Source organism: Rhinolophus sinicus, linkage group LG09, assembly GCF_036562045.2.
Source record: "Rhinolophus sinicus isolate RSC01 linkage group LG09, ASM3656204v1, whole genome shotgun sequence".
NCBI classification, from domain to species: Eukaryota; Metazoa; Chordata; class Mammalia; order Chiroptera; family Rhinolophidae; genus Rhinolophus; species Rhinolophus sinicus.
The window spans coordinates 92,050,118-92,075,640 of record NC_133758.1 but is presented as its reverse complement, the minus strand read 5'-3'; the positions used below and the strand labels follow the sequence as shown (position 1 = coordinate 92,075,640).

Here is a 25,523-nt window from a genome sequence, read left to right as displayed (position 1 = left end):
ACACCAACGAACAGAATGGAACATCTCACTTATATCAATTTAGACAGAAGCTGAGAACTGAGAAGCATATGCCTTCCCCAAAGTATACCTCCATAACATGTGAATTGACTACATTTTCTGCCTAAATGTAGAATAGAAACCTGAAATAGGAATTAAGTGAGCATGAAAAATAAAGTTGTTTTTGGCACATCCAAATTCATAAACTGACTGAGACAAATAAGAAATTAACCAAGACCATGTTTTCTGTCATCAGAAATAAATAAGGACTCAACTATATATTAACTTTAAAGAAAAAGTTATTTTTTTCTTTACCCAAGTTTATAGTTTGACAAATTTATACTCCAATATATATATTACATTATCCACAATTTTAATAACCCTTTTTTGGCATTGTTGATAGTCTCAGAATGTGGAAGAGGCCCTGATATCAAGGTAGCATAATCTTTTTCTACTCTTTCATTGAAAATTTGTTTAATTTGGTTAATTGCTAGTATCTTGTGGAATCTGCTGTTATTAATACAGTATCACCTAGCAACTAGAATGGAATCTTGATAGAAAAAAACTTAACAGTGTTTGGGTAAAAGGACATAATATAAGTTACATATATATTTTCAGCACCGGATTTTTTAAGCAACAGACTAAATGCTCCATTCAAAAAATGATGTATCAGAAATGGACTTAAATCCATTCTAAACTGGATGAGTATTAAAGAATTAGATTTCAGAAGAGTATCTTCATAAAATGAATTCTATGTATGAATTCTATGTAGAAGAAAATATGGCCAGTTGCATATTATGCTTCTTATACATTTTGGGGAACTCAAATATGTCATCGTGATATTTACTGCCATAACTTTTTAACAGATCAGAATTTTGCACTGAATCGCATATGTAATCAGTTTCAAACCCAAGTTTAGAATGCTGATTTTAGATACAGAGATGCTCTACAAAGTTGCTTGTAGGAACTTATCAATTACTGAGTTACTTAGCATCAGAAGCATTAGTCACTATTGTGGTTAAATTCTGTAAGTGGAATCACAATCTACTGAAAATTTTGTTCCATTATCTACTTCAAAAATATATACTTTTGGGGCTAGCTTACCTAACCTGTCTGTCTGTATACCTTTCCACAAGTTCTCCAGTGAAGTGAATTGATTTCATGGACTATTGCTATATTGGTTCATATGCTTCCAGCTTTCTTGTCTGCACACTTAAGAATATCAAAATGGAAGATAAATAGACTACAAACCCTCTTACTACCATTAAATGGCATATGGTTCTGAAATTTTCATTTTCATTATTTGCATTGACTTTTCTTCATTGATTGTTGCTTGAAGAGGTGGAACCTCATTCCCTACTGGTCTCTATATACTAGGTAACCATCCCAATCATTTACATTCCGTGAAGCAGTAAAAGAGGATCTGGAATTAGCTGTCTTTTCAGACTCCCCTCAACTTCCCCTCTTGTAATTTCACTCCAAAATATTTTATTACTGAAAGTTTTATATTAAAAACAAGATAGAAGAAAGTTATCTGTCACACTGAATAACATAGTGAAAGCGTATGTATGGTGTGGTTTGTAATGTCTCTACAAAACTAACCAGCCATGATGGAATAAAGAGAGTTAGAAAGAGTAAATATATTTATATCATTTTTTGAAACACTTCAAAGCACAAAAATCATCATACTAATTTTTGAGTGCAAAGAAAACTCATAATGAAATAGACTTTGAAAACTACAAATGAAAATCTGTACATCAAGTACAATTTTAAGGTGATAGCACTACGTAGAATGAGAAGAGGGACTGCAGAAAGGAACCATCACACCAGGTGTTACAGGTCTGGGCCATTTCAGCTTGCAGGACCATCTCCTCTTTTCTCAAGGAGAAAGTGTCAACTGGATTGAAGAGGGTCACAGGTGTCATCAGGGAAACACAGCACTCCTCGTCCACACCTTGCTTATCTACTAGCACCACCCTGAAGGAATAGAGTGGGATTCGCAGCAACCTGAGCTGCAGAGCTACGGCTGGAGGCATAATCTTTGCTTCTAACCTTCCAATGAATATGGGGAACATGCCTACCAGCTCTATCACAGAGATGGGTCGGAGATCCAGGCTACACTATGATTGCTGCAGCCTGTAGAGGAGGGTTTCGGCTGTGGGTGTGGACACAATGAGAAGTTTCTTTTTCTCATAAAACTGACCCAAAAGTACAGCTGCTGTTCTAATGCCCACATTGACGTTCATGGCTTTTGCAGCATCTAGAGGCTGCCTGCATTCCTTAGCTCGTGGCCCTTCCTTCATCTTTAAAGCCAGCAGGATAGGTCCTTCAAATCCTCACCTCGCTGACCTCTGCTTCCATCATTTTTTCTCTCTGGCTCTCCCTCTAGTAATTTTAATATCATGCTTGATTCTCTCCATCCTTGAGCCACTGCCCATACAGATGCTAGTTTTTACTGTACCATTACAGTGGAAATATTGTTTGAACAGATTCTTCACTACTCATTTCAGCTGATGATACTACAAAATAAAAATGTAGGATTCACATGGATCACAGTCTTAACATATTTGTAGATTGTGTAGACAACAGATATTTGACCAAATGAGATGTTATTCATGTGGCCCAAAATGGATAATGTTCACAGAACATTCATTTTTTTTTCCAAGACATTACTCTTACTATTATTTTGGACATTCTTATCAATATATTAGACAATTCCTTACAATACATCATGACTCATTATTATTATAGTAAAGCTGTTATAATGGAGTGTAGCATCTGTTAGGTAAAAGGATTACAGTAAAACAATCCATACGGATTTTGTATAACTCAAAAGAAAATACTTCTCAATCATGCTAAGTCCATTTCAAAATGGCTTCCATGAACTTTATTTCATCTCAGACCACTACTGTGTAACAAAGCTCTATAACAGGTATTTGAACATCCATATCTCCAAGCATTTATCTTTCAGATAATGGTTGACATTCATCTCCACTGAATTAATGAGTGGAGAGCTATCTCTTCCAGGATGTCACTATCAAATCTGAAGGAAATGAGTAGGTAGAGAAGATCGTACTCAAGACTAGGATTCCTTAAACTAAACTTGTTGCTAACAAGCCAGTAAGACCTGCCAGATCACATTATTATACTACTTTTTAAATGAGATTGCCCCATACCTCAACTAGCTCTCTGAAGAGTTTCATAAAGCATTTTTAAAATAAACAAAAACATTTTAATTACTGTTCTTTCTACTTAGGAGTCTTCACTCATTTTTACCATAAGAAGTTTGTGCAGTGTAGCTCTGGCCAGCTTAATTTTAGATGCAAGATCTGTGTCAATGAAGGTCCAAGAGCTTAATTAACCCTCGTGATATAACTAAGTTTATCAATTTGGAAACATTTTATGAAAGGATTTGAAAGAGTAAACCCTGGAAGATCTTTCTGGATTGAGAAGTGGACATTGTTTCTAAAAGAAGTCATAATGCTATAATGCTATTACAACAGTTGAATTTGTCACCAGCCATCTTTATATACTTTAATACAATCAACAGCCCTCTAAAGTTTAAAACGGTACATTCTCTTAACAGTATCTATGAAATAGGAAATAATCATATACATATTTACATAAAAATTATCAATTTCCTATTAACATGTCCATACTGTAAATTTATAAAGAGTAAAACTTTAACAAGCTAAGCCATAGGCTGTCATGAATTGAAAAAAAAACACAACAACATTTTTTTCTATGTATATGTTTGTTATTACACAATAAAAAATCTTTGCTAATAAGACACACACACACACACACACACATACCCCTCACACTGGCTACAGAAATATCACTTTATCCTAATAGCAGTCTCCATCATTATATATTCACATAATGTATAAACTTAAAACATTCTGTTTTATACATTTTTTAAAATTTTTGAAAGTTTTATTCACATGTTTCCTATTACAAAGTAAGTTTATTTCCTACTGGCAATATTATCAATTGGGAACATAACAAAAAGAACAGATATATGTCCTTTTTAAAGTCCCATTTGGGAATTAAATAAAATTGAACCTCTTTTAATGGATATAACAATATTGAAATGTGTATTATTTTGAACAGAAAATTATTTTATTCAAAAAGACTCTATATTTGTCTCATTCATAAAATGAAAGAATGGCATTTTATAATATATTACTTCCTGACATTAAAGGTTTTATGTAATGGAATCATCCAGTTATCATTTTTCAACACATTGTACTGGCTGACATTTAAAGTCTCTAGAAGCTCATGTGGCATTTTAGGTCCAACTGTCATTACTCTGTTGCCTTACAACAGATTATCCTCAGGAATAAAACCCAGTGACCCAACTAATACCACCAAGAGAGTAGAACTCATTAAATCCAAGTAGATCTAATAAACCAAATCAGTAATCCCTTAAAATATGTTGCTTCCCAGAAATCTTTTGTTCCTAATGATTTAGCTTTAATGGGAGATTATCCGGAATCATTTTCAACAGGGCTGTTCCAAAGAAACCTAGTCTAATTAAAGTTGTCTAAAACAATTTTCTATCCCTCCCCTCTTGGGAAAGTTTCTTAAAAATTTTAAGTTTTTTTTGTTTGGTTTGGTTTGGTTTTCTCCTTGTGATTAATAAAGAAATTTTAAGGATAACCTTATTTTATTATACAATATCACCTTTCTAAATTCCCTTTTTTTCCAATTCTATTTTTTATTCTACTCTATTACTATTTACCCATTTCCATGTTTTTTCTGGAGCTCCTATACTTGACTCTTTTCACTATCTCCATTTCAAATGATCAGATGTGTCCCAGTTACTGCATTCAGTTCTGCTTTTTTTCCTCTACCTTTCGCCATGCACTTTCGTTTTATTTTCTTTATCCTTAAACATGTCTTTTAAAATCTTACTACCTTTTAGATCCTCAAATACATTCTTGTTGGTAATTGTTAGATTCCAGTTATCCACATTCAGGTTTTGATCACCCAGCGTCTTCAACTTAACCATCTAAGAACCTTTATTTTAATCAGTCAGGAAGTGGTAGATAGATAATGAAAATAATAACTAATACATACCGAGCTCTTAATGTTCGCTAGCATATCTAATAAGTGCTTTGTATTCTTCATGAAAGATAAATGATTGACATAGGTACCTTAAACTTGAATAAACAGATAAATCTAAAGATATAGAGATATATAGACTTTTCTGTATCTTTCTATTAACATGTTCTTGAGTTAATTAGTTCTCACCTGTTTGTCTTTCTTTGGTACTCCAAAACCCAACTTTCCTGAAATGAAAGTTCTCTTTGCATACCAGCTCTTAGGTTATAGTTATAATATGCCTATGATTATTATAAGACACAACTTCTTGGTGAAACACGCGACTTGATTCATTGAAAGGGAGCAAGAAATGCTTTTTGACAGGTTTTAAAAAAAAAAAGACGAATCCAACCTTCTATGCATGTGTATATACAAACATATTCTCAAATCCCACATTCCAAGCCAGGAAGAAGTACTCTGAGACCCTATGCATCTCCAAGTTTCTGTGACCTAGGCACTGTGGTGAAAGGAGGGTAACTATAACAATTAGGGGTGGAGGGGCAAGACATACACAAACATTTTTTTTCTCGTGAAAATAGCAACAGATTCTCTAATATGAGCCATTCTCTGCTATATCCAAATCCTTACTTTCTTAACTCTTTGGCTATCCACTATGTAAAAGTATATCACTGATACATCCCTCATTTAATTGAAACAGTATGCGGTAGCTGACTGAGTTACTAACTCCTAATGCCCACGTCACTTTGTTGATCACAGTCTAAGAGCAAATAGAAAAAATGAGCTGCTAACCTAATAATTTAAAGAAATGTTTTTGATTAGTCTATTTCTCCAATTCCTTCTCCTATATTGACGGGAGAATGTTACTTCTTTTTCTCCAGATCTTTCCTCCCCAAAGTAGTGAAAGATAAGAAATTAATATGTAAAGACTATGCAAGAATAAAATTTTACAGAGTTAGTATACTAAAAACTAATATTTAAATCCAACTTGCATCTAACAACTAGCATTCATATAATCAATAATCTGCAATATACTCAATAATCAATAATGTACTCAATAATCTACACAAGGATACAGTGAATTTTTCTTGCTTTAGAGCAGTGATTCTTAACTGCGGTAAATTTTGCTCCCCAGGGGACATCTGGCAATGTCTGGAGACGTTTTTTGGTTGTCCCCACATGGAGGGGCTCTAGTAGGAAGGGACAAGAGGCCAGGGATGCTGCTGATCATCCTACAATGTGCAGCATAGTCGCCCATGACAAAGAATTATCGGGTCCAGATGTCAATAGTGCCAAAGTTAGAAAGCCTGCTGTAAGAGGAAGTTGTGATAAATGTTTAATTTCACTTTAATATTAGAACATGTGAAGAGAAATATGTGAATCCAGTGAATAATTCAATACAAGGAGATGGTAAAATTTCCCCTTTTGTCTTTAAAAGCCATTTGAAAAAGATGGGGAAGACAGAGAGGAGGATGAAAGGGAGGAGACTTTGTTACATGCACGTCACACATATCTAATTAAATCTCCATGACAGTCCCATGAGAAAGGGGGAAGAGAAAGTGGTGGTTAAGAGCCGAGTTTTGCAAGGCAGCATTCTGGATTCACAGTCCAGCTTTCACACCTTCTAGATGTATAATATTTGGCAACTTGCTTAACCTTTGTGAACCTCTGTCCCTCACATGTAATAAAGGGATAATAAAGGGATTTCATAACATTGTTGTGAGGATAAAATTAATTAATGTAATACATGTGTGGGGTATAAAAATCACCTTACAGGTATTTGATTTTTATTGGTATGATTTTTCTCATTATGATTGCTATTATTGCCAACATCATTTCACAGATGGAGGTCTTGTCATGTAAAATTATTAGTCTGATTGTAAAGTTGTTTTTTTCCCCCCTAAGTAATTCAGACTTTATTTAGAACTTGAATATTTTGTCTTCAAAACTCATGTTTGTTTTGGATGCAGGGTTTTACCAAATAATTCAACATCTAAACAAAGTTTAATACAATGCCTGTGGTAAACAAATGTGGGATATCGCTCATTATACCTAGTGCACTACCCTCAAAGTGGTCTGACAAGAGGAAGAGTCACTAAGTTTATCATTAGCTTCTTTTCCCTCCTTCTCAACCTCCACCTCCCCTCTCCTTCTCCCAACTATCACCCTTATCCCTCACTCCTTCCCAATTTCTTCAACCATTCTGGGAGGAGAAAAAAAAAGAAAGAAAAGCACTACTAAATAATTGGTCTCAAATTACTAGCAATTAATTAGTTCAGCAATTAACAGAGCAATTCAGGCCACTCACATATATCTTTGTCACTATGCGAATGGTTTTTCTGTGTTTGCCAGTCTCACAGTCTTCTGCCTCAGAAACAACCATAAGATAAGGATTTAACTAATACTCAGCTTTTATTTTCTGATCCAAACAAATCACCGTCTTCTTTTCCAGATACTGAGTTTTCCATCCAGATAGTCCTTAGAGGTTGCAATCCAATTCCCATGGTTTGGGTTACAACTCCTCAATTTAGTTCAAGTTTATAATTTTAGTATTTCCTTATTATGACCATATTGTCAATTTAGCTCTCCTGATCATCCAGCCATATGGTTCAAGCAAATGAACCATAACAAAGCCAAATCCCCAGGTCTTCATATAATCATGTAGGTATTTTCTTGTCCTTAAGCCATAATGAAGATAATTTCCTTAGCCTAGATTACTTCAAATTTTCACTCTTATATTAATATTTACAATTTTCCCCTTTCCTTGCTTTCATTTTAACAAATAATGGAAGAACTCCATCTCGGCTACTACCAAAAATGTTTTACTTCTTTTTTTAAAAAATTAAATCCTTTACATCATTTTCTCCTTCCCAACTCAGCACTTCATAATATTCATTCCACTCTTTCACACCTCTCCCAGGGTTATAGGAAAACCAAATTCTGCTACACCACTGCCCCCACATCACTGTTATTAGCAACAAACATAACAACAAACAGTGAGAACTTTCATCTCATGGCGGGGATACAGCAAAGTAGAAAAAGGGTTGAGAAAGGAGTTTACTCACAACCCAAGTAGGAGCATTTCAGTGAGGGTTTTTTTTCACACTATATATCACTAAGCACTTGTATTAGTTTCCTATTGCTGCTGTGACAAATTATCACAAACTTAATGAGCAAAAACAACACAAATGTGTTAACTTACAGTTCTGGAGGTCAGAAGTCCAAAATGGGTCTCGCTGAGCTCGAATCATGTGTGGTCAGGGGGTGCTCCTCTCTGGAGCTGTTAGGGGAGCATCCATTTTCTTGCCCTTTCCAGCTTCTAGAGGCTGCCTACATTCTTTGGCTCGTAGTCCTCTTATCCATTTTCAAAGCCAGTACCTGCCAGTCAAGTCTTTCTCACACTGCCTCACTCTAACTCTCCTCCTGCCCGTTTCCATCCCTTTTCACTTATACTCTTGTGATTACATTGGGCCCACCTGGAAAATCCAGGCTATGCTCTGCATCTCACAGTCAGCTGATCGGCAACACTGATTCCATCTGCAGCCTTAATTCCCCTTTGCCTTGTAACACAACAGAGGTGCAGGTTCTGAAAATTGGGATGTGGATATCTTTGGAGGCAGGGATTATTCTGCCTACTGTTGTGCTTGCTTGTCTTGAGGGTGTTTTTTTTTTTGTCACTTTTAAATCATATATAGTAGACAATAGACCCATGACATCTTCTTCTCTCAATACCTCTTAAAATCCCAACCAGCTCACTATTTTTCTAGGTTCTCCCAAGAAACTCACACCTGTCCCTGTGTACGTGTGTGTGTGTGTGTGTGTGTGTGTGTATGTCCCTCTTTCTCAGCACAAAAATTACAAGAAACTTTGTGGAATAATTAGTTGGCTTTTTATACATGGGTAAAAATAAATAAATTAAAATAAATAAGTAAATGCTTAATAAAATCAAACTGGCCTTAGCATTTAAGTGACTTTTGTTCTCATAAGTTTTTTTTTTTAAAGTAATACATAGTAGAATAATTTAATTGCAAATAAGTAAAAGAAAAATTAAAAAGTTTGAAGTATTCCTAACCCCATTACAATGGTAAACAGTTATCTCTTTTATATGCATATACATTCATCCAGACCATATTATCATGGAAATATTTCTGTCATCAATTATATCTTTAAAATTATGATGATTAAATAATACTCCATCATGTAGCTGTACTATAATTTATAGTGCATGTTCTGTGGGGTTTTGACCTACTTTCACAAGATGTGATAAATATCCCTGTATGAATATCTCTGTGTATTTTATCCTTAAGATAAATTGCTAGGAGTAGAATTGCTAAGTCAAAGATTATGCTCATTTTTTTAGTTGTCATTATTTATGCATATTACATGTTAGTTTTTAAATGAGGTATATTCATGAACTTCTTTGTCTGCAAGTGAAGTTTAATTTTGCCCCAGAGTATAAAATATTGCATTTTTCCTAATTTTGTGATTTCAAAAAACCTTTTTAATGCAAATGGCAGCATTATAAACATGATTATAAGTACTTAGTAAAGAACACAACATATAGTGAATAGTCATGAGCAATCTTACATGCACACAGTGTGCAGTACCAACATATTCACATATCTCCTTAATTTCTTTCTTTCCCAAATGACAGGCTATATTGTTTTGGAGTAGTGACTGTCTGAGCATCACATTATTGTCACCTGGGAAATTTAGGAAATACTGCAGACAAGGCATTGATTTTTAAAAGCTCCCTGGGTGATTCTACTGCACAGCCAAAGTTTTATATTCTATTGGTCTATTTTTCCAACCCATTTGTTTTATAGATGAGTATAATTGAGACCTGAGCACTCAATAATCTTCCCCAAAATTTAAATGTCTAATTAGATGTCATGTTAGAGGTCAGGCCACATTTAGCAGAGGGATTCAAAGTACAAAATAAGCCATTTCAAAAGCAAATACAAATCAAATCCATGAGACACCACCTCACACCTGTTAGACTGGCTATCATCAAGAAGACAAGAAATAAGAAGTGTTAGAGAGGATGTGGCAAAAAGGGAACCCTCATACACTGCTGGTGGGAATGTATATTGGTATAGCCACTGCAGAAAATAATATGGAGTTTCCTCAAAAAATTAAGAATAAAACTATCAAAGGACTCAGCAATCCCTCCTCTGGGTATCTACCCCCCAAAATTTGAAAACACTTATTCATAAATATATATGTACCCCTATGTTCATTGAAGCACTATTTATGGTGGCCAAGATATGGAAACAACCTAAGTGTCCTTTGATAGATGATCGGATAAAGAAGATGTGGTACACATATACAATGGAAGACTACCCAGCCATTAAAAAGATGAAATATTGCCATTGCTAAAAACATGAATGGATCTTGAGAGTATCATGCTAAGTGAAATAAATAAGACAGAAAAGGACAAGAACTGTATGATTTCACTCACCTGTGGTATATAAAATAAAACCAACAAATGAAACAAACAAAAACAAAAACCTTATAGATACAGATAACAGAATGGTGTTTTACAGAGGAAAAGGGGAAAGGGAGAATGAAGAGAGTAAAGGGGGTCAAATATGTGGAGACAGGAGACTAGACTTCGGGTGTTGAGTGCACAATACCGATGTCATATTATAAAGTTGTACACCTGAGATTTATATAATATTAACCGATGTTATCCTAATAAATTTAATTTTAAAACTCTCTGGGGAAAAATAAGAGAAAGACATTTTTCAGACTACAAAAAATAGATGAAAATATGGCATTATTTAGAATTTCCTAGAAAAACTAGCCACTTATGTATCTTACTTATTTATTGCTTATACACCCTTTGGTCAGATTATTTACTGAGTCATCCAGGTCCATCTTGCACTTTAAGTGATTCTAAAAGGCCTTTAAATTGGGGGGAGAATCTTGGGGTTGTGAGTGTTACACCCCTGAGAGATCCAATGTCCCAGCAATTGGTCCATTAATGTGTTAATGGCTGAAGTTTAACAGAATGAAAACAATAGGAAAAGAGAAGATATATCTTTAGAGGACTGACTGTTCCGTGCTGGTTTTCCTGTGTGGAAAATCAAACGACTTGCTACTAATTGTTTGTGTGCAAAAGTCTTTGGCAGCGATGCCAACAAAAGCACTGGATAGTGTGTCTGCTCAAAGCAAAACACGTCAAATTATGTATTCAGCAAATCCTTATTATCAGAACCTTGGTCATGTGAATTATTTGCTTTTTAGTTAGGCTTCAGGAGGCCTTTCCTGTGAACAGAACGTCTGGCCTATTAAACAGAGCTGCCAAGAGAAAGCCACAGGTGGCCATGACTTGGCAAGTGATAAAACACCAGCCATACTGAGGACAATAAAAAATGAACAGGATTTTCCATCTGGTTTTCAGTATGTATATGCAACACAAAAGAGTTTCTTGGGGGAAACTAAGTTTTATTATTGAACATAACGCCTGATATATTCCCCTATGTTACCAAGCCCAAACTTAATTTTGGGAATTTTTTTATTCAAAGTAACTGATTTAAGTGTCTATATAAAGACAGTATTTTATCTGAAAAATAAATAGCTATATTCTTTACTTTTTCCCCATTTCTTCTTATGTTTTCCAGGATTCATCATTAATATGTACATTCTCTGTAACCTTACAGAAAAAGCATGCAGAACGTGTGTTCTGAGAATTTTACAAGTCCGCAGTCAAACTTCACCTTCTGTCTCACTCGCAGCCATAATACTCAGCCAATGGGATGCTTACAAGATGTCATTCACCTAACGATACAGACCTTTGCACTCTTTCTCTGTTGAAAGTATGTTCATTATATTTCTTATCTGCCCGATCCTTCCCAAGCTCCTGAGATACTCATATTAACCCAAACCTTACTGCAGCTACTTTTCAATTTCACGCTACATTAATGTTCTATATATGATCCCTTCTCAACACTGTGTATTTCCTCTCCTGTCAATGCTCCAAATGAACGTACATATAATGAAGAGCATGTGAGCGAACCCTTGCACCTGTGTCTGAATGTCTATTTTCTCCTGTTATAAAGTTCAGCCCCAGAGGTGTGGTGACCGAAAACCAAGACTAGTGCCAGGGAAACTGCGACCTATTCCAGGATCCGCTGCTTTATAAACTAACCAGATGGACACTTTCAGAGCCTTGTTTTCTTCATCCATATAATAAAACTAAATTTTTACAGCTTATTGTTCACAGTGGTTAAGATCAAGTAAGCTAATGAAAAGTAAGCATCTTAAAAAGGCATGTGATTGAAATGTTTGCGTCAAAAAGAATTTTCTGAATGTCAACTATGATTTAAAAAATAGTCATGGGGATGTATATGGTACAGCATAGGGAATATAGTCAATAATAGTCTAATACTTACGTACAGTATCAGATGGGTAATAGACTTATTGGGGTTATCACTTTGTGAGTTATATACATGTCTAATCACTATATTGTTCCGTACACCTGAAGGTAATTTTTTAAATAGAGGGATTTTCATATTTTACAATTAAAGTACTTTATCATTTGAAGGCAATTTAAAATACAACTAGTCTAACTTAGAATTAAGTGCAAAAATTCATTCTCATTCTCTCAAGATGGTCATCAGTTTCTGCTTGAATACATTCAGTGATGGGAACTATATCTGAAAGCAACTCATTACAATCTTATGTGTACTTAACCATGATAAGTACAGGGGGAAAAAAAAGCACAATCTCTAAGAAGGCTTATAAATTGACAAACTTTTACCACAGGACATTAGGAAAGCAAAGCAAAGCCATTTATTCCCTTGTTTCTTTTTGCTTGTTATCATGATTACAAAAAGATGGACAATTTATAATCATGTCCAAGCCTCCAGACATGGAGGTGCAAGTCAGACCACAAACATAAAAACAATCATTTTCTGTTCTGAAACTTTGACTCCTACACTCTAAGATACTAGAGGGCCCACCTTGCAGTGATTTTTAAATTTAGCAAATCTAGGTTTCACTTCAAATAGTTAACAAATAGGAAACAAGAATATTAAAAAGTAATAAAAGAAGAAAGGCCAAAAGGAATTTTTGAGTAGTTAAGGCTATCAAAGGAACTAGTATGGCCAACAGCATATAAAAAGGTGTACAACACATGAATTGCCAGAGAAATGCAAATTAAAACTACAATAATATATCAATAGATAAAACAGACTGATTAACAAGAAAATAACTGAAAATACTAAGTGATAGTGAAAATTTGGAGTGACTGGAACTCTAATACATTGTTGGTAGGAGTGTCAATTGGGACAACCACTTTGAAAAATTATTTGGCTATACGTATAGTAAAACTAAATATACCTATAACCCAACAAGTCTGAACCGGGAGTGTACTCAACAACAATGCGTTCTTATATCCACCAAAAGACGTACACAAATATAGATAGAAACTTTATTCATAACTGTCCAAAACTGACTTCAATTCAAATGTTCATCTACAGTAGAATGGATAAATTGTACACTATTCATGCTTCTCAGTAAAGAAAAAGTAACAAACCACTGCTATATGCAATAACTTATATGATCAACAAAATAAGACCGACTTAAAAGAAATAGCGTATGATTCCATTTACATGCAGTTTTAAAATAACAAGAATTAACTTGTGATGATAAGGGTTATAATAATAATTACCTTTGTGGCTTGACATGGGGAGGGGCATGAACGAGGCTCCTGAGGTGCTGGAGATTTCCTCTATCTTGATCTATGTGCTGGTTACACAGGCATCCACATTTATAAAATCTAATTTAGTTGTATATTTGAGAACAGTGCACAGAAAAACTACTACCAGTAGAGGCTTCTAGCTTCACAATATTATATTCTAAAATAAAATTCATCTTTCTTTTTCCATCTCAGCCTCTTTAGAATACATCAAAATAATATTGCGTATAATAGAGTCGAGTTGGCAAAGTTGCCAGGAATTTAATCTAAAGTAATTATGGTGTTTGCAGAAGAAAAGCTGCTCTATAATTTTATATCTTGACTGTAAGAAAGTATATTTAGCACTGCTGAATGTCCTTCTGCTTACTTAATATAAGAGCTTACTAATATGAGTTGCAGAGTTTCTCGCTGATAAAGCATTCTTGAAAAAAAATATTTTAAGTAGGAGTACTTTATTCACTAAGGCAAATTAGGTATGACCTGAGTCAACAAATGGATTTAATTGAGAAAGGATTACAATGAAACACTTAGAATTTTATAGCAAATTGAATTCAAATGACTTGTACCACTCTCTTGAAAACGGAATTTTTTAAAGAAAGGAGTCACTTAGAAAAGCATTCTAATAGTATATACATGACTGTCATGAACTCTAGGACCTAAATATTTTGGTCACCAATTCCCCGAAGCAAACATTTTGGGAGGAGAAGAATGGCTCATCTTGCCCATGATCTTCCTTCTCTGAAAATTGTACAGCTGCCCATGCACCCATGTGCACTACTTTCACTTATTCAAAACCATTATAATAGCATCTACTTCCTTTAGTAAGGAATATGAAATTAAAATTAACCTTACTCTTCTGCTGTCAATAAGATAAAAATGAAAGAAAACTAGAGAAGACCAACTACCTAAAACATCAAGTACTTTAAAAAAATATCACCAAACAGGGAAAAAGAAAAGAAAAAAAAGAAAAAAGCAGAGGGTAGAGAGACAGAAAAAAAAAACCTCTAATCAATTCCAGGAAAATTTTTTTCTTCAATTGAATGGAAAGACAAATTAGTCAGACAAAAGAAGAAGAAAGGATCTGTTAGAGGATTGAATGTTAGAGGATTGAATACTTATACCTTATATTATGGAATTAAGACATTACTTGAGTAAGGCATATGAGATAAAAGGGGGCATTTCTGAGAAAGGCACAGAATCCCTGCTCCATGAGAGGGCAGATAACTTAAGTCATATCTTTTAATGAGGCCCCAGCTCCAACAGAGAGCAAGACTAAGGAACCTCCCGGAACACAGAGGAGCTGCTCACTTTCCGTGTCACCACTCACCTCTGCCCTCCTCTTAAATCCCTCATCTCCACATCTCCACCCTACTTCCACTGTGTTGGTTTTGTTTTTGATATTGAAAAAGTGGAGGGCATGCTGTAAGATACAAGGAAAATGTTCTAGTTTCAGACAAGTAATCCAACTCTTTCGTTTTTATTCAATAAACTTGTATATACAAAGCACTATGTTAGGTCCATGAGGAAAAAAAAGACTACAAAAAGGAAATAAAACAATTTTTTTGACAGGTTGACTTAAAATTGCTTAAAAGCCTGTGGAGGGAATGGGTGTGGTGGGGAGTTTGGGGATTAACAAACAAACAAAAACATAAAACAAAACAAAACATAAATACGACAAAGGCAGTAAAAGAGGGGAAGGATATCCAAAATGCATCATATCTGGAACAATTCAACTCTACCTTTCCATATGAAATATGGGTATTTTAAGACAGTGAAGGCCATTTAAAAATCTGGTCCTGAATCATGGTGAAGACAGAAATGGGAGTGTAGGACATGGCCAAACTCAAAATGTTCTGTGGAAAGATAGGTATAGAATAAAAAAATAATTCTGTTTTTAGGAGGCTAAGTACATTTAATTATTGCTAGAATTACCTATTTATTATGTATAGCCAAAAGAACTAGAAATCTATACCCAAGAAAAATAAAATTAATTTCAAGATATTAAATTATTTTTAACAATGATTCTAATTTCTCCTAAAAATATCTCTTTAATATAATCCCATGGACTAAAGTTTAAAAAGAAACAAAGCAGGTTATTAGTAGTATTTAATGACGTTACTCCATATTTCTTCTGAGATTTAACAGCTAAAAGTAATGAAGAAGTGGATAATAGACATTAGAACTTAAGTTCTTCCATTAAGCTGGTTAAGTAAATGGATACATAATATGTCACAAAAATGGTCACTTGGGTACTATAATAAAAGGCAAAATTAATGAAGGAATTATTGAATTTTTTAATTAAATTAACCTTAGAAATTATTTAATAAATTCTTGTTTTGAAAGGGAGAGAGAGTGGAGTTGTTCATACTAAGGATATATTTACAAAAACAAAAACAAGCATGCTTGGAATCAAATTATTTTGTTGTAGAATTCAACCCTGTAACTTAATAGTTTGTGTCCTTGGACAAGCCATTTAACCTAAGCTTAAGGTTATCAGTCAAAAGAGACTTAATAACCTTAGAGGATGGTCAGGATAGGAGCTTAAATAAGATAATCTATAAGAAGATGCTTTATGATATGTATTGCTTTTCTCAAATATTGGTTACAATTTTGAAACCCCGGTCATGAAGATATTGAAGAGGCAGAACCAGGATTCGAAACATAGGTTTATTTACTCTCAGTTCTATAGGTTTGGGTTGAGCATGACACTGCTTAGATCCCCCAGATTTCTCGTGGGTCCAGGCAGGCCTAGAGTACTCACAGCTCATGGGCTTGTCTGCTGCGATTGTAATGGGCCTTTCCTAACAATGCACTGTACAAACAAAAACTCTTTCTATTTATCAGTTCCAGAGCAAAGTTAGAGAGCAATACATTTTAAACATGGATCCCTCTTGCAGCCCCACTAATGGTCTATCCTGGTTGTCAGTACCTTATGATTCGAGGTAGAACACCCAAGCATTCTGGGAAGGCAGTTATAGCCCATAAGCTACTAGTCAGAGCCAGAGTTGTGATACCCAGTGGAGCCAGGGAGGGCTTCCTGGTGGCCACAAAAATGGCTTTTGTCTAAGTACTCTGGCAGGTGTTCAGTGATGTTGTCTAAATTATGGACACAAGGCTCAAGTCTGTTTCAATTTCCCTCAGAATTTTGATATTCACTGCTTTGATTGTACAATAAAATATCAGTATACTTTGAGGGAAAAGAAGCCAGCCCAAAATTGTCTGCCCAAGTTGAAAAGTATCATAAAATCAGTGAGAATATTAGGGGGGGGGGGGGGGTGTCAGACAATTAAGTTCATGAATTCTTCCTAGAAAAAGTGCTACATAACTCATTGCTGAATATCACTATGGTCACCTTCGAAGTACTCCCCTTGGGAAGCTATGAACCAACACCAGAGCCTAGTCCACCCTTCAAAGTAATTTTGGAACTCTTATCCTGGAATGGCCATAAGAGCTGTCATCATATTACTCTTGATGTCCTGAATGTCATCAAAATATCTTCCTTTCAATATTTCCTTTATCTTTGAGTAAAGAAAGAAGTCATTGATGCTAGATCAGGTGAGTAGGGAGGGTGCTGCAATACAGTTATTTATTTACTGGCTAAAAACTCTCTCACAGACAGTGCATTGTGAGCGGGAGCATTGTCGTGATGCAAGAGCCCTGAATTGTTGGCAAAAAGTTCAGGTCATCTAACGTTTTCATGCAGCCTTTTCAGCACTTCCAAATAGTAAACTTGGTTAAGTGTTTGTCCACTTGGTACAAATTCATAATAAATAATCCCTCCGATATAAAAAAAAAGGTTAGCAATAAAGTTGCAGCAAGTTCACAGTCTTAACTGTCTGAGCTCGTAGACTCATTACAGAAGCCCTCCTGTCACCTGCAGTGGAGGCAAGTTCTCTGAAGTTATGAACTCTGTTTGGCAGTCCTTAGTAAAGAGGTGACAGGTCTACCTTTTCCCTGGGGGAACACAGTAGACCTTCTCAACTAATAACAGAACAGTAAGTCCCCTAAAATGTCACTTCATGGAGTTAAGATAGCTCATTGAAGGACAGACATAGTCACTCAAAAAGACACCAAAACTCTCCAGCCCCAAGTGATTAAGGCCAAAAATATCTCCAGGATTTTTGGAACAATGTAGGCTAACGTCAGAGGGCAATATGAGTTAATGGTTTTGAAGAAAATCTTCAGTCTCAGGAAAACATAAAGCTGCTTGCCTAGGAAGATACTAAATGGTAGGAAAGAGTGCAAGCTCTGAAGGAACCAAAAGAAACGCTTGAAAACTTCAATTTTAACTTTAATATTACCTTTTAAAAAGTCGAAGAAGAAAAACAAGAAATATTTTTAACATGACGTGAAGAAATTCAGATGCAAGAATTACTTATACTTCAAATTACAAGTATCCAACCAGAACAGTGTGAAAATTCACAATTTTAAAGTGAGGTTCAAAGACTTCAGCTAAACTCCGGACACTTCCTGAACTACCGTGTTTCCCCAAAAATAAGATCTAGCTGGACAATCAGCTCTAATGCATCTTTTGGAGCAAAATTAATATAAGACCTGGTCTTATTTTACTATAATATAAGACCCAGTATAATATAATACATAATATATAATATAATATAATATAATATAATAATAATAATATAATACCGGGTCTTATATAATATAACATAATGTAAGACCGAGTCTAATATAATATAATATAATATAATATAATATAATATAATATAATATAATATAATATAATATAATAAATAATATAATATAAAATAATACAATACCGGGTCTTATATTAATTTTTGCTCTAAAAGACGCATTAGATTTGATTGTCCAGGTAGGTCTTATTTTCAGGGAAACACGGTATATCCAGAACATGAAGTGCAACTTTACAGAAAACCAATGAAGGAACTTACCGCTTACAAACAGAAGAGAAACTTCCCAACGTGTATAAAAACAATAGCTTTATACTCGTATACCAAAACTTTGACTCATCAAATACTGGGAGGAAAAAAATTGGAAAGCACCATTTCCTTCAAAGCAGGATCACTTCACATGAAAAAAGTAGCTCAAGAAAGTCAGTTGGCAGTTCTGTTGACCAAGAAAAAGCTCAAGAATCTAAAGAAAGAAAATCACAACAGACACAAATTGGTTGTTGGAATTTCAAATTCACCTTTTTCCAAGGGGCCCCATAGCATCCACTTTTCCACATGAGGCCCAGGGAAGTGGCCCCACAGGGTCAGGGAATTTCAGGTCCCTAGGGGAGCATGAGGGGTGTGCTGTGAGGGATCTGGATGGAGGGGGACCTACAAATTTGATTCATGTTTACTATAGGCAACCCCCTCCCCCAAAAAAATTCACAGGCACTGGGGGATATTGGATGTGTTTTCTCTGTTTAAATTAATTTTGAGTGATGCCCTTGTAGTTTAGTTTGTTACCTAATTGATGATCCATTTCTTCTCATTGAAGTTTTATATAATTATTCTAAGATAGTGTTTCCAGAATACAAATGGCTTTAATATAATTCTTAACAATATATCATTCCCAATTCATTGGACCCTCTGGAATTAGATCTTATAAGTACGTATTGTATTTTAATTAATCGATTCACTGTTACTTAAAACCTAATTGAAGTTTGGCATAACCTGGTAGAGACAACTAAAACATGAAATATTTTTATATTTTTATATGTGCTGAGGTGTGATAAGAAATCTATACGACTAAGCTCATGTTGACTGGTTTCAAAACAAAATGAAAAAAATCAACAAGTACCAAACTTACTGATGTTTTTATCTGGTTAGCCCTAAATTCATTGGTTAATTTTAGGGAGTTGACATTTTACAAACATTTGTTTCTTTTTTTAAAAATATTTGTTATGTTGTTTATAATATTCATATTCCATTTGAGACTAGATGCCTTAATTGTCATTGTTTACTTTGGAAGCAAAATTTCAGAGAACACATTTTTCTATATGTTGTGTTTAAAATACCAGCAGCGAGAACCACAACAAAAAAACACTGCATTGCTTTTTTCAAAGGTCAAAATCACATCAACATTTTATGTTTTGAATAAAATGGCTTATTGTAGGATAGAGAGTACACATTTATGTTTAAAGATACAGGCCTTCCATCATGATCCTGGTAAATCAAGGTTTTGTTTTTCTTTTCTTCACTCATTTAAAATATAATGAAAGATCTTGCTGCTTCTACAGAACACATTAATGTTTATGGAATTATTTGTAAATAGGTTTCATATAATTAATATATGCATATTATATATAATGCATTTTGCATATATAATTTCATACTATGCAATAATAGGCAACACAATTAGAAAACAAGATAGTAACAGCAAAACTAAATAATTGTCCTACAATTACTTCAAGAGATATATAATTTTTCACTTTCCATTTTATTTCCATCAAACATAAAAGACCCCATAGTTGCTAATTTATAAGCTATTATATTAATCAGGATTGCATTAGTTGTAAGAAACAGAAACTCAGCTAAAATTAGCTTAGTCAATATAGAGACTATTGGCTTATTAATCAAACTATAGGCCTTGGGGCAACCAAAACCAAGACATTGAAATCCACTGCATTCTCTCTCTCTCTCTCTCTCTCTCTCTCTCTTTTTCCCTCTCCCCATCTCCCTACATTTCTATTTCCTTCTTTTGCCCTGCTTGTTTCATTCTCTCAAATAAACCATCTTAATAAGACTAGAATCATTGCCTCCAGCAGATGCCAGGCTCTGTCTCCTCTCTTATGTTCACACCTGAAGATAAAAGGAGCTATTCCTCATACATCTAACTTAAAAAATTTCAGAAGTCCTTTGATTATTTTGCTTGTTAGATGCCCCCTCCTGCAGCATACATTTATGTGATTTCTATATTGCTAGATTAGGAAAATTTCCCTTGTGCCCTTCTGTTCTTCAGAGGTTATTTATCATTGTCATGGGTATTGAGTCTATGGCTCTTTCATAAATTCATATTTTTACTTATGTGTATATTGAAAACTTAAAAATCATGCTGCTTAGCACATGGATCAAAAACTTGTCAAAATTACAATTATCTTGTCATTCATGACCTCCTTTTATTCTAAGTTTCTTCTTATTCCCTTGAGATCTTTATTCTCCTTAACAGTCCTGTCTATACTAATATATTAACCCTCAGAGGTGTTGCCGTGATACAATAGAAACTTCTAGAGGCTTAAAGGATGCACTCCACTGCTGAGAATTTCAAACAACATCAATTTTGCAGTGGATGGTTCCTTGCAATAGCAACAACTCAATTTGTATTCTGGATTCTAAAAAAGAGAGAAAAAAAATTGAAAAGCAGAATAACGAGAATAAGAAAAATGTTGAGTGCTATTGTTAAAAAATCATCAACTCACTGTTTCCCCATGAATACATTCAACAATATTAACTAGGCACCTTTTAAGAACTTTTCTTCCTACTAGAGATGCAAATAAAAAGAGGACTAAAATACAGTCTAGTCCCCAGGAAAGCTCTAGAAGAAACCACAAAATAATCATTACAGTGGTGCTAGGAGTTCATGTTAGGAGTACGCACACGGGACAGCAGGGGCACAGGATAGTAGAGGCCAAAATCTTCCAATGAGGGCAGAATGAGAACAACATGAACGCCATTAAAAAGGGGGGAATCAAATCTATTAAAAATGAGTTTTAAAGAGTAAAGAGAAATGATACAGTGACAGAGACTTTGGTGTGGAGGATGCATGAGGTGTCATGGTGCCGAGGGGTAATGATGCATGGCTCATGAGAGGCATTGTTCGTATTTTAGAATGGCCGGAGTACAGTTAAACACTTAGAGACAAAATCATGAAAGACCTTACATTCCATGCCAAGGGTTTGACATTATCCTCTGAGCAATGATGTTATGGTTAATTTTGTGTCACGATTTCTCTGGAGAATCCCGACTAATACAAATGGGAGACCTCTAAAAAGTTACAGCCAGGGAATAAGGTGATTAATTTTACATTTTGAAGAGTAATTTTAGTGATGGTGAGTGGAATTCCACCATTTTGTTAATGTAGAAAAAAAAGGTGTGTGTGTGTGTGTGTGTGCATTTAGTATTTACTGTGTGTTAGGCAATGAGATGGCTTTAAGGTTACAAACATAAAAAAGATAAACAAACACAACCCTTGCACCCATAAGTAGTTAAAGTACTTACAATATATACTTATTGGAAGGGAGATCAAGTAAGAGATTATTGGAAAATTCCATCAAGAAAAAAATGGAAGCAGCAACAACAGGCTAGTTATAAGATGGATTACGGAGATATCACTGGCAAGACCCCAGCAAAACAACTGAGTGGAGTAGGAGTGATTTAAGAGAGCAAAATAAATAGACATGATCCCCAAATTTCTGTCTTGGGAACAGCCGAAAAATAGCATCAAGAGTGGGAGATTAAACAAGTCATTTATAAGAGCTAAACTAAACTATATACAAAGCTAACACTTTCATATAGAGTCTTCTTCATCCAATTAGTAAAACAATCTTATGGGGTAGGTATTATCATCCTCATGATTGTTTTTATTCTTTCCTTTTTTTTTTTTTTTTTTTCACAGATAAGGAAACTGAGTGTAGGGAAGTTTAAAATACCTAAAGTGACACATTTGCATGTAATGGAGCTGCATTCAAGCAGACAGGACTCAGGCCAACCCATGCCGTTTCACGGGCAGCATTGTGAACATAGCAAGCTGTCTCTCACTTGGCTTTCAGATGACTGAATAAACAGAAATATGTAGACTTAGAAGTTCCTTCCAAAAATGGATTTATTTACAGCATCATCCCTTCATTTAGACTTTTAAGTAAGAAGTTGGTAGATCACCAAAAGCATCGTTTCCCTGTTTGATTCTTCTGGCATGTGATTTTAGCATGATAAATTAACAGTCTTTTGAAAGTCTTCAACCAGTATATACACTTGCTGGTTGACTGATACTGAACTAGAGAAATTTTTGTTTTTTGTTTTCTGTGCTTTTAACAAACTATTTGTAAATAATTCACCCAACACTTCCATTGCACTATTTCAGTCACTGTAAATGATACCCCCTGGATATAAGTCCCTGATCATCTACAAGTACTTGGTTCTGATCTACACATGATAATCCAATTCCAGTGTGCAATAATCTGGGTATATTTCACATAAGTGTGCTCTCACCATACTTTTGAACATTATCTTTAGGCATCATAAAGATATGCTGTGCCACTGTTTTTCCAAGTGCACAAAAATGTCTCCAATGTCAAATGATATCCAACATTTATACAGCACATGTGTGTCAGGCACCATTACAGGCCCTTCATAGAAATTAACTCATCTGGTCTTGGCAATGGCTTTCTAGGTATTACTTTTTTTTTTTTTATCGGGTTCCCATTGTACAGATGGGGGAACTGAAATACTACACACCTTCAAGGTCACAGGGCTAGAAAGCAGCAGAGCCAGAAGTAGAACCCAGAGTTCAGAGTCAGCTCCTAATTGCTGCACTACACTTCCTCTCACAGAAAGGGTTTTCATCTTTCAACCCTCAGCCTTCCTGTTTCGGAACCAGTTATATGCTTTCAAGGGAATATTAAAAAGCAATGGTGATAGAATTCTTCCAAGTCACAGAACAGGGCTGAGATAAGGCTAGAATTCTGAGTCACTTTAAAGAAGTCACATGTCGCACAGATCATTTTCTTTTCCCTCCATATAAATCCAGGAACTGAAACCTTGAGTGGACTTCATGGCCCATATTCCATTCAGGTTACCCAATAAAGCCATGACTAAATTCCCGACTGCTACATATGGGGTAGTGCAAGAGCAGACAAACCTAAGCATGACTGGCTGAGAAGAGAAAGATAACAGACCTAAAAATGCACATCTCAGGAATTAGAGTCCTTGCCAATAATTTAATTGTCAAATAATTAACAATGACTCAGGACTTTTCATTGCACCATTGAGACAGTATGAGTTAGAAGAAAAGACAAAATTTTGAATTTAGACAAGCCTGGGGTTCAGGTATGGCCCTGCTATTTGCTTGGTGAGTAACCGCACAGAACACATGTAATCACCCAGAGTCTCTGTTTTCTCATTTGCAAAAGGAGAACAAAATTATTTTAAATATTATTTGAAATATGGAAGAACTACGTAAGCTATAAAAGTACTACTCAATGATGAGATATTATCATTGTGGCTAAGCAACCAGAGTTTATTATCCTCAGTAGCTATGTGCGTTACAGCAACTAGATGGCTATGCCATTCTGAGTATTAACTACTAGGTCAAAATATTTCCCCTATGGGATAGGCCATATTTTATTAGTATTGATATGCATAGCAGTATGTTTTAAACATACATGTATATATATTTTAATAAAATGTTTATTTGTATGTATTCTGCTTTCTAAATACCACATTTGGATGATTTGGTTTCTCTATTCTATATCTTTCCTTAGTATCTTGATCATATTGACACTACATAATGTTATCTTTTTCTGGAAGATGTGAAAAATAGATCCTGGAAAAAATGGGATACGGGAAGAGAGGAAATGTTTATTTGATGGGAAATTCCTCACAGATAGCTTGTTTATAACAAAAGGGCTTAAATCATTTTTTATTCCCTACACATTCATTTTTGGGGAATGTATGTGTGTGTGTGTGTGTGTGTGTGTGTGTGTGTGTGTGTGTGTTCTGGGAAAAGTTATGACTTGAAAACCTCCTTCCTGAACTAATTTATAAAAAATCATACTTAATAATTAAATATTACATAAGCAAATAACAATGAGAAAAAGAATTAATGTACAATCTTTTGTCAAATACGGAGATCATTCAAATTTTTAAAAAGAGAGTTATACAGGTTTTATATTACAAAGTGAGTCTACAATTCAGCCAGTAACTATTCTTTTTGTGTTGTTTAGGAAGAAAGAAATTGTTGCAATTATTACTTTCAAGCTTTTATTTCTTCTAAAGAAAAAATTTTTATAATGGCAAAGGCCCAGTATACTGAAAAAGATTTTATTTTATTGTTTCAGAGAAAAATAATTTCCAGGTAAAGTCTAAATATAGTAACAACCTTAGTGAAAAACTACCACAAGTTAACCTCTTTTTAATGACTTTTGGGACTCTAAATATGAGTTCTGAATAGGGAATAAAAAGGTCTGGAATAAAACGCAATATGTTCAAGATAACAGCTGCCTTGAGAAGTAGGCAGGAAAGACAGTAAGTCCAGATATGGTGGTTGAATTTTATCTACAATGAAGAAATTGCATTTATATTCATTTGGGCCATTTTAAGTATGACTATAAGGTTTTTGACTGCATTAATTAGATAACCCATCACTTCAATTTGAACTCTGTTTTGTCCCTGATATGTTTGAAAAACCACTCAGATATAAAGCCCATGTGAAGAAAGATAATGATTGTGCATATGAATAACCACATTTTTAACATCAACACCAATATAAATATATAATTTTTACTACACTTTCAAATATGAGGCTTTATGTTTCTGCATTACTTTTAAATGTGACCTATTTTCATGTATTTTTTTAAGTGAAGAAATATACAGGAAAATATTTTGAATATGGAATGACTTCTGAAATGTAAAAAAAGAATAAACATGAAAAAACACTTTTACAGAACTGGTCATGTCCCTTGATTAAAAAGCAGCTTGTTTTCCCTTAAAGTTTTGAATAGATTGGCATCACAAAATGACATGCCATTACATTTAATACTGTGACAGTATCCCAAAGACAAATTCAGAGACATAGC

At 34.6% G+C, this 25,523-nt stretch overlaps 1 protein-coding gene across 1 annotated transcript in view; it reads right to left on the bottom strand.

The window, feature by feature from the left end:
• Positions 1–25,523, bottom strand: part of ARL4A (ARF like GTPase 4A) — a 611,358-nt gene that overhangs the window by 473,399 nt on the left and 112,436 nt on the right. The window contains exon 3 of the transcript XR_012498892.1: positions 18,676–18,877. The gene's annotated coding sequence lies outside the window, so the exon portion shown is untranslated. The remainder of the gene's footprint in view (positions 1–18,675; positions 18,878–25,523) is intronic.